General features: G+C 35.3%; 1 protein-coding gene across 1 annotated transcript in view; it reads left to right on the top strand.

The window, feature by feature from the left end:
* Positions 1-98: 98 nt before the first annotated feature.
* The window catches only part of mfsd14bb (major facilitator superfamily domain containing 14Bb), a 669,309-nt gene continuing 649,879 nt past the window's right edge, over positions 99-19,528 (top strand). The window contains exon 1 of the mRNA XM_079827547.1: positions 99-516. The gene's annotated coding sequence lies outside the window, so the exon portion shown is untranslated. The remainder of the gene's footprint in view (positions 517-19,528) is intronic.

The following is a 19,528-nucleotide window of genomic DNA, read 5'->3' as shown; positions in this document are numbered from 1 at the left end:
GCGGTTCGGCGGCAGCCGGCGGCAACCAATGGGAATGTAGTAGTGCTCCGCTTGAGATGATTCTAGAGAACGCAGCGCTGTAAACTTCGGTTCCGACCACATTAGTTCCCAAGCAAAATAGAGGAGGTTGATCACTGCTGGTGCGGCGGGTTTGATAAGAAGACGTGCAACATTATTTATCCACCACACAAATGGCTTTTAATTGGTTTATTTCGTTAGCAAACATGTAACTATAATTGTTAAGTTCTTTCCATCGATCTGCTTTTTTTAAACTTTCACATTTAAATGATTTCATGAGGTTATATTATACGGTTATACCCTACTTGTGGTCAGTCAGCACAAATGCCGGTCAACATGAATGTTTGCTTTGCAGCCCCTTTAAATGCTGTTTCAAAAAAGACCAAGCATTCGATCTACGTCAGAGCGGCAGCGCGTCCACAAATCTTTCTACAGCGTCGATGGCAGGGCGGCCAGAGCGAAGTTTGACGCTCTCGCCGGCAGCGGTGTGAACGCACAGTAACAGAGCCCGTCTACGGAGAGCCTGCCCACTCCCTATTAAGCCCTATTGTACCGAATTTTGGTTGTAGTACCACCAGAGTTCCACTGGGGGCGATCGTCTTGAGTGCAAAATGAATGGGAGTCAATGGGGCTAGACGGCTAAATTTGTCTCTTTCACCCGATTGCCGTTGAGAAATCTGAGATCTGATTGTAGATTTTGCAAGTTCAACATGGGTTTTAGGTCGAAAGTTGATTGAACGAGTACTTATGTCCTTTCGATTTCTTACAGGTTGAGTTGTTGTTGCCCATAACACGCTAGCATTCTGCTAATGAACGCTGATTGGTCAGTGAAGGACTGATTACGACCAGAGATACCGCTTGATGGCATCCGAATCAGAATCAGCGGGATCAGAATGTTAAGGCGGACTTTTTCGCCCAAGTTTTTCTTTTCAACTCAGCAACTTTTTTTTGGTTGCTGGCACTTTTATCTGCCTATTGTTATGCATGTACTGTGAAATTTACACGGAAAATAAATTGAATTTGGGTACTTGTTGTGTTATTCTTGTGTTAAGAAATACAGTATACATATGGTATAGTATTGCCACCTTAAAAAAAAAAAAAAAAAAATTTCCCGCTCAATAGTGCTAAATATCATTCTCTGATATCAATAAAAATTGAATAAGGAAAAAATGCCTCGCAGGTGTGCAATGATAAATTGTTCTAATAGTGGGCAAGGGTTGTCCTATTTCTCATTTCCCAAGGACGAAAAAAGGTAACCCGTGTTAATTGTCAAAACTTACCTGAATTTACGGAAAGTGCAGAGCACGAAAGCACCAGAGCTGTTAAAGTTAAATAATTAAATTTTCATCGGCTCTGGAACGCACCATAGACAATCTCTGAAAGCACCAAAGTGACTGAAGGATTGCCGTAAAACAGTATCTCTGGTCGTACAATGTGTATGACGTCATTGACATTTTAAAAGACTTTTTAAAGCAAATAAGTGACTCTAAAAAATCTAACACCCAGCAATGTGTAATTTCTTTGCATCTCCTTTCGAATACAACATTCAAATTACTAGACAAAAAATTATATCCTGAGAAAAGTGGATTTTGAGGGGTATACCGCCATTGACCTCCATTCATTCTGCACTCGTCTTGTGAGCGCCCTCATATGGAATCAGAGTGGAACTGCAACCAGTCCAGAAGCCGGAAGTGTAGTGAGAGTGAAACTTCTCGCCATATTAGACATTCTCTGATGTCTAATATGGCGAGAAGTTTCACTCTCACTGAACTTCCGGCTTCTGAACTGGTTGCAGTTCCTCTCTGATTCCATATGAGGGCGCTCACAGGACGAGTGCAGAATGAATGGAGGTCTATGGCGCTATACCAATAAAAATCCACTTTTCTCAGGATATAATTTTTTATCTAGTAATTTGAATGTTGTATTCGAAAGGAAATGCAAATAAATTACACATTGCTGGGTGTTAGATTTTTTAGAGTCACTTATTTGCTTTAAAAAGTCTTTTAAAATGTCAATGACGTCATACACATGTACGACCAGGGATACTGCTTAACGGCAATCCTTCAGTCGCTCTGGTGCTTTCGCGCTCTGCACTTTCTTTTCTCTCGAGGCATCGACAACACAGCTGACACAGGTAAATACACGTGCTAGAAGAGTTTTTGTTTTGTTTGTTTCTGGTCCCGCTTCAGATGACACGATGCCATCAAGCGGTATCTCTGGTCGTAATCAGTCCTTCACTGACCAATCAGCGTTCATTAGCAGAATGCTAGCGTGTTATGGGCAACAACAACTCAACCTGTAAGAAATCAAAAGGACATAAGTACTCGTTCATTCAACTTTCGACCTAAAACCCATGTTGAACTTGCAAAATCTACAATCATTTCTGAGATTTCTCAACGGCAATCGGGTGAAAGAGACAAATTTAGCCGTCAAGCCCCATTGACTTCCATTCATTTTGCACTCATGGCGATCGCCCCCAGTGGAACTCTGGTGGTACTACAACCAAAATTCTGTACAATAGGGCTTAATAGGGAGTGGGCAGGCTCTCCGTAGACGGGCTCTGTGCATACTCTAAATAGTGTAAGCGGACTGAAAGTTCTACTGAGCAGCCGGTATCGCAGTCAGTCATGAAACGCCAGCAACAGATGACTTTAATGTCTTCATGGATGAAAAAAAAGAAAGGAGATGTGAATTTGTTGATTCAGTAAATGAGCTCAGGTCAGGGTAATCAAAATGTCTGTCTACTTATTTTTTTACAGTCTATGGTCTACACCTGTTGATGATATAACGTCACCATACACTTTTGCTGGGTAACTTCAGACCGTTAGCTAGCTAACCTAAACATTTGTTGCCTAGAGCATTCTGTGTCCACTTTAAACAGCAGCGTTTTCTGTCAGCAATGTATGACAAGCAGACTCTGGCTGCTATTGGCTACTCAACTCATTATACTCAGATGCAGAAATAAAATAAGTCTTAATAATAAATGTTTTTCTAAACTTGAGCTATTGTTGTTCACTTACAATATTTGTTCATTTAAAATGGAAGTTAATTTGTAAAAATGTATTTACTTGTTCAAATAAAAGGCTTAATGTCGAGCTAGCCTGAGTTAGCCTATATAGTGTTATGGTTATGTGGTGAGCCTGAGTATAGTTTTACACATCAGCCCAGTCTAGTCTGTAAAGTTATTGATATGCAGTGAGGTTTTTTTTTTACACATTAATCTGAAAATGAATGTGGCACACCCAGTTTTTAAAATGTACATCCAGAGACTCTTTTCTGGCTATGTGGACTCAATATGATCATAACTCAGTTGTTTTCATATCAGAGCACAGATGAGGTGAAGCTGCTTAAAGACAGGGAGGGTGAGACAGGGAGAAGTAGCTCAGAGTTGCAGGTATGTGCTGTGTAAAGGGTCAGGCAATTAATTTTAATTATGTCATGTCAGAAACAGGCTAGCACATTTTCATATTTCATAGGTGAGACAGGCAACAGGCGCAAGCGAAGAAGTGCAGGTAGGCAGGCAAGATGCTGAACCCAACCAAGGAAAACATTTGCCAGGAGTTCATCATGGCAAATGACTACAGGAAGCATGTGTTTGGTTCTTACATGTGAGGAGACAGGACAGTATAGAAGGTTGAATAGTTAGTATATGGAGAAATGGGATTGAATTGATAGATGGAGGACAATGAAAAAATATCTTTATATTAAAGTTACATGTTTGTTTTTATGTTTGTGAGATTGTGTTTCAATTTTGCATCTTGACTTGTGTAACAAATAATCTTGTGTACCTGGTTTGGTGGATGTGTCTCTGACAAATGTTAGTTTGAAATAAAAGTTTGTTTAACAGTGGAAATTGTGTTTCACATTATTTAAATTATATTCACACACAAAACGTGAACATTTTTAGTGAAAGTTTTTGACTTAATAAAATTATTCTCTCAAGTCTTGGCTATTCAACAATAAATAAAGTAAGACATCGTTTTCTTATACATAGTAGCCTATTATTCTTTTTGGCAGAATTTATCATTATAAACAACTTAATTATTTCCTGGATTTTGTATCACCATAGTCCCTAACTGTATGTAAATGAAGGAAATGGGATTCAAATCGAAAACATTTTTCCCCATGTGTCCCCCCCACTTCTCAAACCAAAGTTACACCCTTGAGTTAACTAATGAAATTGTATTGTAAAATGTTACCTATTTCATGATAGCTAATAATTTCATACTTATAATACAGGCTTACAACATAAACAAAAACTGAACATGAATTCCTCTTACCTGCTTGATTCTCACTGTTCAGTTTAGAAAAGTAAATAATTATATATATATATTTAGTAATATTATCATCATTTCCCTGTTTTTGTTAGATGTGTTATGCATTGTATTTGAATCAATATCTTTTCATAGAATGCCAAGGAAATATGGAATATTTTTAAGAATGGTTTTAACCATATATTGAAAGCCAGTGGGGAACAAAATGTACCCCCCCCCCTTTTTTTTTTTTGTTAAAATATTTAAAAACACAACAGACAGATGCGTACTGCTTTAAATACAGGTGATTTATGTCATAAATAAATTAATTTAAATTATGTAAAAAATACATTAGATTCTTGTTATTTTTTAGTGCCCTTTTTGGTCCTTCTGCCCCTGCCCCTGAGGAGGTCTGTGCACGCCACTGGTCACGACCATGTAAACTGCATGACGATTAGGTCTGTTGGTTTGGCAGAAATGTATATTAAACATGTTGCTGTTTTTGTAGGCATTGGGGAAGATAAATCTGTTTCATTGAGGTTGTTTTCGTACATGTTTACACTATTTATTATTACAAATTATATAGCCTAGCTTATTATTATTTCTTTATTTTAAACATTGGTAACGAGGAGCATGGTTTTATCTGTGACTAATAGTTGAACTTTTAATGGTTAATGAATTTTAATTGAAGTAAATGTTAATTAAATTAGAGCTTGATAAAGATCACTAGGTGCGTTTACATGGAGCACTGTCATCGGTTTAAAAGTCCAATCCGAATGAAAAACGACCTGGGGTGCGTTTCCCGTACAACGATGTAACTCACTGCTTAACTACCATAGTAAGATGCATCGTTGAAGAAAGTTAAATCCACAAATAAAGGTACAATTACTTGTGTAACAAAAGGAATAAGCCAAAGTGTATGAAACAGTAAAAGCTTATTAGGCTAAACATCCACAGTGATCTGATCTGAACAATTCAGTGAACAAAAATGTATTAAACCCAAAATAGATTAAACACAGCCATTGAACCCCAGAAGGTACACATTTTGCACTTTTTTTCTGACAGTGTGGCTACAGCATCTCCGGCCTTTGTCCGAGGCTTCAACTGCGCCTGACAGAAGAATTTATTTTTCTGAGGTGATACTTTACAACAAAAAATAAATAGCTTTTATAAAACTGTATAAGTCCTGGTGGCCGTTGAGAGTTGCCAGTGCAACAGGGAACATTCAAGCTAATGGATATTTCTATATGTTTCTCGTAGGCCAAGTTATCTTTGCATTCAAACAACAAAATGTTTTTTATAATTAACCATTTTGTAAATGATGTGATACAAATATGAGAAATGGCTGGTCTTTTTAGACACGTAGAGCTGTTGTGGGTTTGCTGCACAAAAAATTCTAATGAATTGTTCTGATATTTTACCAGATCTTTATAAAGGAACGATTTGATATAGCTTTTATATTAATATATACAACAACAAAACAACTCGAAATCAAAAGGTCAGTCCCATTTTAACAAACATTTTCAATTAATATTTAGAATTAATATTTATGTGCAGCTTATTGGTTATTTTAGTTCTTGCCCAGAAAATGATAAGCAAAGATACAAGGCTACCCTACCCTATAAGAGTTTGAGGTGCACAGAATTACACAAATATGTTCTTTTACAGTCTGGTTACACATTCATGTAAGTTGCAGTTTCTAATGTCATGTAGGCCTATAAGGTGTATGCAAACTTTTGGACAGGCTTTTGTGTAAATTCAGTTGGCTTTTGGTATGTAAACATATGTTATTTAAAATTGATTATTTATTTTAAAATAAACACCTAAATAAAAACAAATTGCAATTTCAATTAAAAAATTTGCTAGGGAAAACTTATGACCTCTACTCTACATTTAATGTCAATATTTAATGTTGTCATTTCAGATTAATTTTGGTGCAAAAAACAATCCTACATTTCTTGAATTTGCAAAAATTGCTTTTTAATTAAACCAAAACCGAATCATGATTACACCCATTTCTTAACATAGGCCTAATCACTAGTTCAAAAACGTTTGATAAAATATTAAAATATATGCCTATAATATGTCTATAAATAACCGTAGCTATAAATGGAATATATATTTATATAAACATGTTTAAATTATGCCATATAGGCGACATATAACTTTACGTGACTGATTTTTTTCATGCACACTGATGTCAACTAATTCTTAGGAGAAGTTGGCAGGGTTTTGTTGCTAAAAGTTGCTGAATTATGTTGATATCATTGCTGCAGTAAGTAAAATACACAGAGATATTATTCAAATTGACTGACCATCTTGGTGAATCTTGTGTGAGGGTATTTTAGCATTTGCAAGCATTTAGCATTGCGCAGTAATTGGAACATAATTTTGACATGCTGTTTCTGTGATTTTTATGACAAGTTATCGGTTTTATAGTGCCCATTATTTCCCATGGGGTCGAGACCCTGAACATGTGTCTTTTACAACATACAGCCATATATTTGATATATATATTTTTTTTACATTTACGGTCATTCGGCTCTCTTAGAAACACCGCACTGTTACTTTATTTATTTATTTTGCCATTTAATGTTGGGGTACAATATCGCAAGGTATATTAAATGTATACATAACGTTTTCTTTTAAATAAAAAAATATATACATTTTATAAAGTTATATAGTTTATAAATTCTCACTCACGTGCCAAGCCCGCGAAAGGACCTGGCAGTATATAAGCTGCGATCGGTGTACAGCGCGCGCATAGCGGACGTCTCTTGGACACAGAGAACCACAGACCACGGAGTTTCCCTGAGGTAAAGTTGGCTAACGTTACCTATACTTATAAGTTTATTTTAATGACATTTAAAACAGCAAATATAAAATTATAAATATGACACATCAAAATATGACCAGACCCAGCAAACATTGGTCCGACGGCAACGTCGTGTCCCTGGCCAAAAATAGTCGCGGTAGGACGGCATAAATCGGTAAAAGTATGTAACACAGAACATTTCTTAAAAATGCACTCAGATACATTTGTACATGTCTACAGTTCTCTCCGGTTGCATGTATAATAGTTACTTTGACTTTTAGCTACGTGTAGTTCAATATATACCTGTTGTGAATCCGTCGTGAGAGGACGTCACTATGGTGACGTCTTTTACACGTGCATTTATAGTCCATCATGACCCTCTATGAAATCATTGTGAAATATGCAGAAGCTGCTTACACCTTGCATGGTTAATACTGCAATAATTAATTTAAGTGCCCCAAGTAGTTTTTAAGAGGTTGTGAATAGACGTCCACTGACGTCCTTTACACGTCTAGTCAAGGTTGTGTGAATAGACGTCCACTGACGTCCCGTACACGTCCAGTCAAGACCCATAAAAAAAACCTTTATGAAATACAAGATTTAGCCTATATTTAATTTACTTTTAATATAGGCTAAAATAGATTTAAAATCACAAAGTGCTCTGTGTGGTTAAGTGATTGTGAATGTGAACCCACTGCATTTGAGTCATTATTTCAACCCGTTTTATGTATTTGTTGTTATTATTTTTATGGAATGTATGCATATACATATGTAAAACAGTAATATATCCTATCACCATTAAGTCTGACTTGAACTGTGCTGCCAAGATGTAGTAACAAAAGATATTAATTAATCTAGCGATATTTCAAAATCTAGCGATATTTCAAAATCCCGCGATATTATAGATTATCTCGCGAGATAGCGTCCATGCGGTAGTTCTCCCGTTCCTTTCTACAACCACGAGGAGAAGAGGACTTGAGGAGAGAGTTTGATATATTATTAAAAATCTACTGTTGGGTAAGTACATTTTGTAGTATTTGATAAATTTACTTGAGTTTTACTTGTTTAACATGAAGGAACCGAAAGAAATGATGCCCACGTTGTCAACAGAGAATTACTTGAGTTTTGGCTAGAATTAGCTAGTAGGCTAAACGTTACTTTCAACTTAAATTATACAGTACAAGTTATTACTGTAACCTATTAATGTAGCCTTTTGAGAGTTTCTTTCAGAAAGTAATGCTTCCATCCCCCAATAACACCCATTTAGAGCAGAACATCTTTTATAGAGTAAAATAAAATGTAATGCATGTTGATTACATTTTTCTAATGTTTAACTCATTATTCATTCATCTTGTTCCATGTTTTTTTTTTTTTATTGAGCTGTGAGATCATTTTTTTCAATACATTTTGAAAATAAGTGCATGTCATTTACCTCAAATTTTTCCTGTTATTTTAAAAATAAATATATTCTCTTCCCTCAGATGCTGTGAATAGGTGGACTCTGATTGAGATTGATGCAGCAATGGCAGAACACCTGAATCCCTCTCCAGGAAGAGCTGTTGGTGATGGAACAAAAAATTACAAACAATTTTTAAACTTTAATGTGTTTAAGGGATAGTTCTCCCAAAAATGAAAATTGTCGTCATTTACTCACCCTCGTGTTTCAAACCTGTATACCTTTCTATGTTCTGCTGAACATAAAGATGTTTAAAGGGTTAGTTCACCCAAAAATGAAAATTCTGTCATTAATTACTTACCCTCATGTCGTTCGACACCCGTCAGACCTCCGTTCATCTTCAGAACACAAATGAAGATATTTTAGTTGAAATCTGATGGCTCTGAAAGGCCTCAATTGGCACAATGGCACTTTACACTCTCAAGACCCTTAAAAGGTACTAAAGACGTCGTTACAAAGTCCATCTCACTACAGTGGTTCTAAAATAACTTTATGGAGTGACGAGAATAGTTTTTGTGCGCAAAAAAACCCTAAATAACGACTTGCATAGTGATGACGATTTCAAAACAAGGCATCATGAAGCTTCGAAGCGTTATGAATCAGCGAGTCGATTCAGCAGTTTGAATCGCCAAATTTCAGCAGTTTGACGGTTTGACACGCGATCCGAATCATGATTCGAGTCACTGATTCATAACGCTTCAAAGCTTCATGAGGCCGTGTTTTGAAATCGTCATCACTATGTAAGTCGTTATTTGGGGTTTTTTTGCGCACAAAAACTATTCTCGCCGATTCATAAAGTTATTGTAGAACCACTGTAGTGAGATGGACTTTGTAACGACGTCTTTAGTACCTTTTAAGGGTCTTGAGAGGGTAAAGTGCCATTGTGCCAGTGGAGGCCTTTCAGAGCCATCAGATTTCAACTAAAATATCTTCATTTGTGTTCCGAAGATGAACGGAGGTCTGACGGGTGTCGAACGACATGAGGGTAAGTCATTAATGACAGAATTTTCATTTTTGGGTGAACTAACCCTTTAACCCTTGTTTAACCCTCTTCATTTGGGAATTACACTCAGGGTCTACACCCCAGGCAACAAAATGTAATTTTGTTACAAAATTGTAATTTTACTGTTTATTAATGTTTTTACTCAACATCTGTGCAGTTTTTGGAGAATTTATAATAATTGTTAAATTTATATAAATAAATTAAAACACAAAATCAGTTTATGTAAAATTCACTTTATAAAAGACCCAAATTTCTAACTTTCATTCGTGGGGATAACATGGATAATTTGACATTGTTTAGTGTAAGATTTTTGCCCATCCTTTGGAATATACTGTTTTATAATAATACAAAAAAAAAAGACTTTTACCAGTAAATGGCTGCAAAGCTCCACTATTTGCTTACTATTTGACTGACTGAAAGACATTTTTCACAAGTATTTTTCAGTTGGATTCATATCTAAATGTTATGAAATCACAATTATAACAATTAAAATTAATTAATTTTGTCAAAGTTTAGTATTTTTTTTGTACTGATTTTTTTTTTGCAATATTACATTATGATTAGAATCAAACCAGAGTCTTTAGAATTTATCATTTTATTTCAAACATCTGATTTTCTTATAATTCTACAAATTGAATGTACACTTCAGTTACTAACTGTAACAGAACAAAAATTAACAGAAATTAAGTTATATTACATATTGAGTAAAAAATACACAACATGAACATCAAAATGCTATGAACTGAACAGCAATAACAAATTGAACAAATATTCCTGTATGTGTGTTTGAGCATGATCATTTTGCATTGTGGATGTTTTATGCATTGTTGGAAGTGTGCCACTTCATTTCTGTATGCGTGTTCTGTGTTTTTGAGGATGAATTTTGTCCATTTTCTAAGCGGCCTGAGTGTGACTTTTTTTGTCACACGAACATAAAAACAGATATCAATCCAATTAATTGTTTTTATTTGTAGATTTAGAGTGTGTTGACAACCGTACAAAGTCTCATGCCATTTGCACAAAGGGAACATTTTCTTTTTATTTGAGCAAACGTCCCTTGGGGTCAGAAAAGACCCTAGAAGAATGTTTGTAACCAAGCAGTTCTCACCTCCCATTAACTACCATAATCATTTTTCCCTACAATGGTAGTTAATGGGAGGCGAGACCTGCTTGGTTACAAAACTTTTTTTAAAACAATCTTTGTGTTCAGCAGAACATAGAAATGTGGAATTCATAGTTTTGAAACTTGAGGGTGAGTAAATTAATTTTAATTTTTGGGTGAACTATCCCTTTATATAATGATAATTCAGTATTTCGTAATTGTTATTTTAGTTTGGTTAATGGATGTTAAACATTAATGAAAGAAAATCTGTGGCTGTTCAAAAACAATAAAATGTTTTGCTAAATCAGAACATGCTTCTTTTTGCTTGTGTCCACAAATGTGTTCTTGTTTGTGATGTACACGTGATTAAAACGTTTCATGGACGTTCAGGTCTGACTGGACCGATTTTGAACCTTTTTAGAACCTGTGAAAATGTGTAAACCAAGACATAATTGATTGCATTTCACGATGTTACACAATGGGTGTGTGATTATTTTATATGCAGGCTTATATATACACACTTAAATTATGCAGCAACACATTTAAACATCCAGAAGACGACACATTTAAACATCCAGAAGACGACACCTTTAAACGTCCAGAAGACGACGCATTTAGACGTCCAGGGGCGCGCAGAAAAGACGTGGTATTCACGGCCAGATGACGTCGAAGACGTCCGTTCAACTTTCATTTTGGAACTATTTTTCAACCATGACGGGACGTGTCAGAGGGACGTCTTTTCAACGGTCATTAAACGTCATTATGTTTGCTGGGGAGTGAATACTAAATTATATTAGGACATAATAGTGTGAACAGTTCGTTTTCCTCAGCTATTATAACAACTAAAAATAAATAGCCTAAAAGCAGTTTTCTCATATAAAACGAATTAAATGGTGAAAATGTCGACGGACTTCCTTTTCCACGCACAAACAATGACTTTACGTCCTTTATATAACTCGTCAGTCAATCCACTCAGTAAGTTACCGTTAAATGCCGTTAAATGTGTGTGACGTCATTTTTGCATGATGCGCTCTGAGACGATTTTGTTTCAGAGCCTTTTGTTTCAGTCATGTTCTTACTTATAAAGAAATGTATTATTAATAACAACAACAACAACAATATTACTTATAACTTCACTTAGCAGGAAAAGTAGCGCGTTGTCTCAGTTTTGGCCGCAAGCGCGCGATCTGTCACTCAAGCCCCAACCCCCTCCCCCTCCCCGTTTCTCTCTGAAGAAAACTAATGATGAGGAGAAATCTAAAATGAAATCGGCCACCCGTTGTTATTTTGTAATAATAATAATAATAATGAATGGTTAAATAATGGAAATAAAACATTTAGACGTATACATCAGACAATGTTCTATTGTCCTTTACTGTCACTGCATGCCTAAAGTAACTTATTGCTTACTATAGAGTTAGAAAGGATCATCAAATGCATTTCTCTATGTATTATGAATTTCATGAAAATAATTATTCTCTTCTCTTTTTTCAGCTTCAGTTATTAACTGTTTGTTGGTAAGTGATCATCTTGCAGTCATCCTGCATCTGTAATTTGCCATGTGCATAACAATCATAACTGATTATTATTATGCTACAACAGGGTGGTACAGGCAAAGCCCAGTTCCCTCAAGATTTTCCTATTGGGGTTTTTCAATTTATGAGTAAAATAAAGCATGTGGTAAACATAACATGACACCTACACTGTAAAAAATGTTATGTGCTATTTGCTTAAATAAATAATGGTAACAATATTACACATAATATTTTTGAGAAGTTTTGGCTTGGTTTCTTTAATTGAATCTACCTGAATAAATCATGTAAAATTTCCTAAATTATTTATTCTACGAAACAATAAATTAAATATTTTTAGTGACATGTGCTTATTAATTTTAAGTTGACTTTAAAAAAAGAGTATAAATTAGAGGGAATGGAAATGACCTGTTTCTATTTGACTTACGTTATACAATTAATGAACTGTATGCTGCTAGCACAGCACAAGCAGAAACAAACTTGTTACTGCACTGGCATTAGCAAAGTTATTGCTCATTGACCAAAGCAACATGCTTTATAATATTGGTATACATGCAGTTATCCACAACATAACCATAAGATCTACTCTTCTGCACAATGGTAACGGTCAAAACTTCAACAGAAAGAAAATCTTTCAAATGTCAAACATAACAGAACATTAAACGTTAACAGATGTTTCCCTTCACTCAAAAACACATAAAATAACACTTAATTTCAATATTAACTCTCCCTTTCCAGCCATATGCAAAGTATGCTGGGAACTAACAATGGTGTCTCTAAATAAAACTGCATAATTGAGTTAATTCTCTTAAAATAAATAGGTAACCTTATTTTCCTTAATTTTATCAGTTTATTTGGTTCTTCGATTGAAGGCTCAAGATTGCTTACATTTCCTTAAAAAAAATCAGGAAAATGTATCTCTTGGTTTTATTAGTGAAATGTTCTCAATATTTTCTATAAAACACTGAACCACAATTTTCTTAAGAAAATATACACACTATTTTTAATTATCACCTCAATTTTTTTAGTGAAAATTACAAGACCCATGATTCATTTTTTACAGTGTATGATGTTTTGTTCTATAACATAATTTACACACAGCCATACCGAAATGTTTTGAAAATGTTTTAAAAAGTTTAACAAGTAACTACATAAGGCACTCTTGGAGTGTGACTGTGTGCAGTTTACATTGTGGAACAAAATGTCAAAGTATATAAAGTTTGCCACAGGCTTTATTTTACTCATACACTAAAAAAAAACCTTATAAACAGTGTTCAAACTATATCGTGGCCTTTGGGGGAACCCACTTTTTTTGTTAGGGGGGGAATATTCATTTTTAGCATTTTTTCAACAAATCTTTGAGCTAACATGTACTAATGTGAGTGGAATTTGCCACCACACCTAAATGCTCATGACAAGAATAGCATGCATGTCTTTATTGAATTAAGTTTAAATTGCCGTCATGCATTAATTATATTTTCTGCAATTATGCACATAATCCACAATGATCACATAACACAAAACTGAAATTGCACATCAAAAGAACAGTCAATATTTTTGAGACCCTCCCCCCAAAAAAATTCTCACATTTTCAGGAGAGCCCATGTATTACCAAGCTCCCTGCTTATAAATATAGGAAAATCGAGGAAACCAGTGGCAAATTAGACTTCCAGGTTCTGACATCATCCCTGCACCACTCTTTAATCATTGATGAATAAAAACATTTTAATGCATACAAAACACTTCTTTTTTCTTGCATCAACAGCAGCTAAATCCACCCAAAGGCTCTTTTAAGAGCCAAGACATTGAGCATCTTTGGCTTTGTAAGTATGTTTTTACTAAGTGTCAAACACCTTCTCAGCATCTGCGTTTAGATTAAGAGCAGCAAGTTATGACCATCTGTGAAGTCTTAATAAAGACATCAAAGAGATTATTCAGTTTTCTAATTTATAAAGTTAAAAATAGAAATTTCTCAATTTTACTTGATTCTCATTTTTATACTGGCTTAATTGAAGCCGTCTGTGAAACCAGGCCTTTTAACACTATTTGGGCTCCTATATGGTCCCATTCTATATAAAAATTACACTAAATTGTATAAGATCAAGAGTCTTCAGGCAGATGTATAATTTCCAATGTTTATTCAACAAATGGGCAAAGTGGCTACTTTAAATATATGCCAGATGTGTAGATGTCAATTAGTCAGTCACATTCATGAGGTGTTGCACAGAAATTTAAAAAAGTTAATAAAACACAAAAATTGCAGCCAGGCACTTTGTCGACAATTATGCAGAATCCATGAATTTCCTTTGTCCTATCAGGTATATGTGGTCTCTTCGGTGCAATCAAGGTGTTCTTGTATGTTAATCCCTGCCTAAAGATCAAAGACAAAAAATACACTCAAAGTCCAATTGGCCGTCGTCATATTAGTTTTCCATAATATTTTGAGGCAGACAATAGGTAGTGACAGAAATGTCCAAATTTACCTTTTTGAAGATGGCATGGTGTTTTTCAGGACATCTTTCCAGGTCTATTGCAGCCTTGTGGTGAAGGTGGAATCAAATGAAGTTGGAGACGAATTGATGCCCTATTCTAAATAACAGATATGACAACTTCAGCAAAACATGCATGAACACTAGGGATGCACCGATATTGGCCAATACCGATATCCGATAATTCTTTATATTTGAAAGCTGATAACCAATATATGGGCCAATAAATCTCTGTTTCTTCTGTGAATTTTTTTACGTTTGCCATTTGCTCATTTTATTTCTCCATGAAAGTTTACTCTATCGCTGAAAGTAATAAAATCAGAAGAATCATTCTCGTGATATGATGCTGCCATCTGTGTAAACTTGCATGAACCCATTTAAACTAGTTAGGAGGCTGGTCAGTTCGACTGGATTCTGCCACCGCAATTCTCTCTAATGACGACGCTGAAACGGCGAAATCTGCGGTTTGTCCAATGATAACGGTCATGGTGTCCGTCACTTCAATAGGATTCAATAGTCCTGAGGGAAACTTAATCGAAGATGGTCACCTAATGTCTGCAGAACATGCCAGAAGAAAGTCGCTGTAATAGGGGGAACACTTCAAAACTACAAATGCAAGGCAAGTGGACTTTGACCTTAATAACACCAAAACTACGTCTGGAAAATAATAACGTGAAGCGAACAAACAAATTCAGACAAGACGGGTGACATTTAAGGGATAATAAGCAGGGCTTGACATTAACAACCGCCATTTGCGGGTGTAAGTTAACGTTATTTCGGCTGCACACTAGCCCCTCTGGCGGTTGAACTTATTATAGTCTTCTCAAAAGCCATCTGTTATCATCGCGTTGCGCATTATAACCACTTACACGTGTTTCTATTATGAAAGCGACATCGTCTCATAATTAGAGGCGTTCAGATCAGCCGGAGTTTTGTTCAGAGCGCGCGCCGCTCACACGCTGAAATCTGCACTCAAAGCAGAGATAAACGTGCGATGCACGCAGGAGATTCACTCATCATACCGTGGATGACTGTTTTTGTTCTATTTCAGCAGCGAAAATGGTTTAAAAAAACACAGCAGAGCCACAGCGCATCTGATATGACTGGCATAACACAGGCGAATTTAGGGACCGTCTCTAAAGTTAAATACAACATTGGTAACGTTATACACGTTTCAAACTTCACTAGCATTTGAAGAGAATGACAGTCATAAAACAGACTGTAAAGTGATCATTTAGGTGTCAGGTATGATGCACATATTTTGATATTTAATAAAATAAACTGTCAAATCATATGGAAATATGGATATGCATTATTTCACTAGGATACTGTTTGGGCTCTTACACAAAATAGTATGCTAGCTAGATTTAAATGCAACACTGAGAATATTGCTTGAGAATATATTTACAGAGATAATATAAGAGATTATATTTACGACAAATTATTATTATTTATGCGTTATGTGTTGCTATTGACGACGGCCATTATAAGGAAGGAAATCCCACAGAATAGAATCTAGCTTAAAAAAGTGCATAGAGCTGCTTTAGTTATTTGTTGATTTTCAAATATAAAACTTGTTGAAATGTTTTAAGTGTGTACGTGCATCTGTTCTTTTGAACACTTTCATCTCATTTGAAGAAAACCGTGATAATATTGATAACCATGATAATTTGGGTCACTATAATCGTGATGTTAAATTTCCATACCGTTTCATCCCTAATCAGCAGTTTCTCAGCAATATATTGTCAAAATATAATAATTTATATTTTCCAAAAATATAAAATGTTTGCTAACAAATGATACCTACCATTTGACTCTACTTACTATAGTTTTGGAGTTATGAGTCTTTAAAGTTGTATATGTCACTCAGACAAAAAAACTCTAAAAATACCTTCAGGGCTTAAGGGGTTAAAGCTAGATAGCGTTAGCTCACCACTGGACCTTTTATTGTCATGTGTGACTATTGTGCATCTAACATAATATGGTAAATGTGGAATCCTAATTAAACATTTTTTACGATTAATCATTTTTTAAAATGTGGTTGATTCAAAATCGATTTTTTTAGTGAAGATTAACGTAAATCGAATTACTACTCTCCTCCGCTAGATATACCCCTCTTATTGGCTTGGTGCGATGTTACAAAGGAGCGAGAGGCGTGCGGCCGGTCATCCCTGTCATTCGTCATTCACTGGTTAAATGGCGAAATAATTTTCCTCGATAAAACGATAACAACAGTTCGATACGTGCTCGATAAAATGCTTACTCGCTATGCGTAATGTCACAGTGGCCGACAGGCTGACAGGCTTGGAGGAGTGTGGAGGGAGAAAAATGAGTGATAGTGAAGAAAATTCAGCGCTCACGACCAGCTCGGAGGACACAGATATAATTGACAAGAAAGGTCACTCAACTTCAGTGGTTTGGAGATATTTTGGCTATTTGCAATCGGACATAAAACAGAGTAACATGCACTGCTTATAGGTTTACAGGGCTCCAGACTAACTTTTTTCACTAGGAGCACAGTGGCCCCCAACTGAAAATTTTAGGGGCACAACCAGAAAACTTAGGGGCGCACACCGTAAATCAACACGCTAACCAAATCTACTAATTTCCACTGTATTACTAATAGGGATCGGTATCGTTAAGGTTTTAAGTTTTAACGGTATTACTACTCTTACCGATACTGCTTATCGATCCGGTACTTTAACGGTATTCTTATCAGTTATTTTTATTATACTGTATATATTTTTTTTATGAAAAAAACATAATTAAGAACATAATTAACATGGCTTTATAATCTGAAAAGTATCCGTATTGCAGGCATTCGGAAGATCTGCTAACATTAATATTACTTAGAAAGAACAAATCTACAAAGAAATCTAATAAAGTAATGAAATGTAAAATAACACTGCATAGTTTTCACTGTATAAATTGATAGATTAATGCTTATAACAGCTAAAGTTATTCATTCAAGAGATGTGAATATTTTCTATTTGCCTTTTGTTTGTTTTGAATGAATGGCTCAATAGACAGCAGGTTTATTAGACGCTGCCCCTTTAAGACCGACTGCAGAGCTAATAACATCATATTCTCCTATTTCTCCAAACTATTTATGCCCATTTAAGATCTAAACGGTTATAGTAACTACTCTGCAATCCGGTCATTTTGACACAGGCTATTTGTTGTTTATTTGATGGTCTAGACGCGAACACGAAGCCTAAAATATAAAATGCAATTTTGTAGGTCCATTTCGCAGCACACACACATAAGCCGCCTTGAAGTTGGAAACAGCGTCTCTTGCGCGGATTATTGTGCATTTAATAGCTCTTTATTATCAAACACATCCCACAGTTTAGCCACAGTAGAGACTGCAGTTTACAACAATCACTGAATCTGACGTAAAGTTTAGGGAATAATGACAGCGCAACTGTGAAGGGAAGGATGAGCTCGACGGAACACGGCTATAGGAATAGTTTTACCTCATATCATTTTTTAATAATTCTTGGAAGCCGAAATCGAAAATAAAATTATTTTAATATAACAACACATCCCTAAAGTTTAAGCAGAATAAACTTTTGTTTAGTTCTCTTGGCCATCGTCACTCATTAAGCTGACTGTGGTGTTGTGTTCGCTGTAGTAATAAATAATTGCTCACTACACTTGACTAAATAACTTTGATAAGGATTAATTTCCATGATGTGGAAAACGCAGATGGAATCCAGTCCGATAAGTATATTACCAGTACTCTCAAAGGTTGCAGAAAAAATAGTTTTTGAACAACTGACATCCTATTTGAAAACAGTGAAATCTGGGTTACACTGTATGCAGTTTGGTTTTAGAGCTAATTACTCTGCTGAAACAGCTACATTACATTTAATAGAGCAAATAAAATCTAAAGTTGACAAAGGGGGATTAGTTGGTGCCATATTTTTAGATCTGCGTAAAGCCTTTGATACCGTTAATCATGAAATTCTACTTTCTAAATTATCTAATTTCCACTTTTCATCTGATGCCCTAGCATGGATATCCTCGTATCTATCAAACAGAGAACAATGTGTAAAAATTAAAGGGGTTAAGTCTAGTAATTTGCATTATACAATGGGAGTACCCCAAGGATCAGTGTTAGGCCCCTTATTATTCAGTCTTTATGTAAATGATCTCCCGCTTCAGTGTGATGGGATACAAGTGCAAATGTATGCTGATGACACTGTTATTTTTACGCATGCAAAAACCGCAGAGCTAGCAGTTGAAAAGCTACATGTTGCCATGGAACGAATTACACATTGGTTGGAGAATTCATGTTTGACCTTGAATATTGGTAAAACTAAGGGAATGTTTTTTTCAAAAACAAAGGTTCAAACACCAGTGGATATTTGTATAAATGGTGAAAAGATAGAATTAGTGTATGAGTTCAATTATCTTGGTGTAATATTGAATTCAAATCTTAGTTTTAAAAAACATGTAAAGAAAATGGTGAGGAATATTAAATATAATTTAGCAAATTTCAGACAAATTAGAAATTGTCTTTCTGTTGATGTAGCCAACACTTTTATGCATGCCACAATTCTGTCTCATATTTCGTATTGTCTCACATGTTGGGGTCAAGCTGGTGAAAATGTGGTTAAGCCTTTAAAATCCCTATATAAACAAACTTTAAAAACTCTCGATAAAAAACCTAAATATTTTCATCATTGTAGCATTTTGAAGAAATACAAATTATTGAGTTTTGAAAATGATGTGCTTTTTAAAAATTTGTGTATGGTTTATAAAATTGTAAATGGTTTGGCTCCTTCGGTACTCAATGATTTTGTTGGTTTCCGTCCTAATATTTCTGAAAGATCTACTAGATCATCTATGAGAAAT

Source organism: Gobio gobio, assembly GCF_949357685.1.
Source record: "Gobio gobio genome assembly, chromosome: 10".
NCBI classification, from domain to species: Eukaryota; Metazoa; Chordata; class Actinopteri; order Cypriniformes; family Gobionidae; genus Gobio; species Gobio gobio.
The sequence above is the reverse complement of the archived record's forward strand: the minus strand, read 5'-3'. Positions and strand labels throughout refer to the sequence as shown.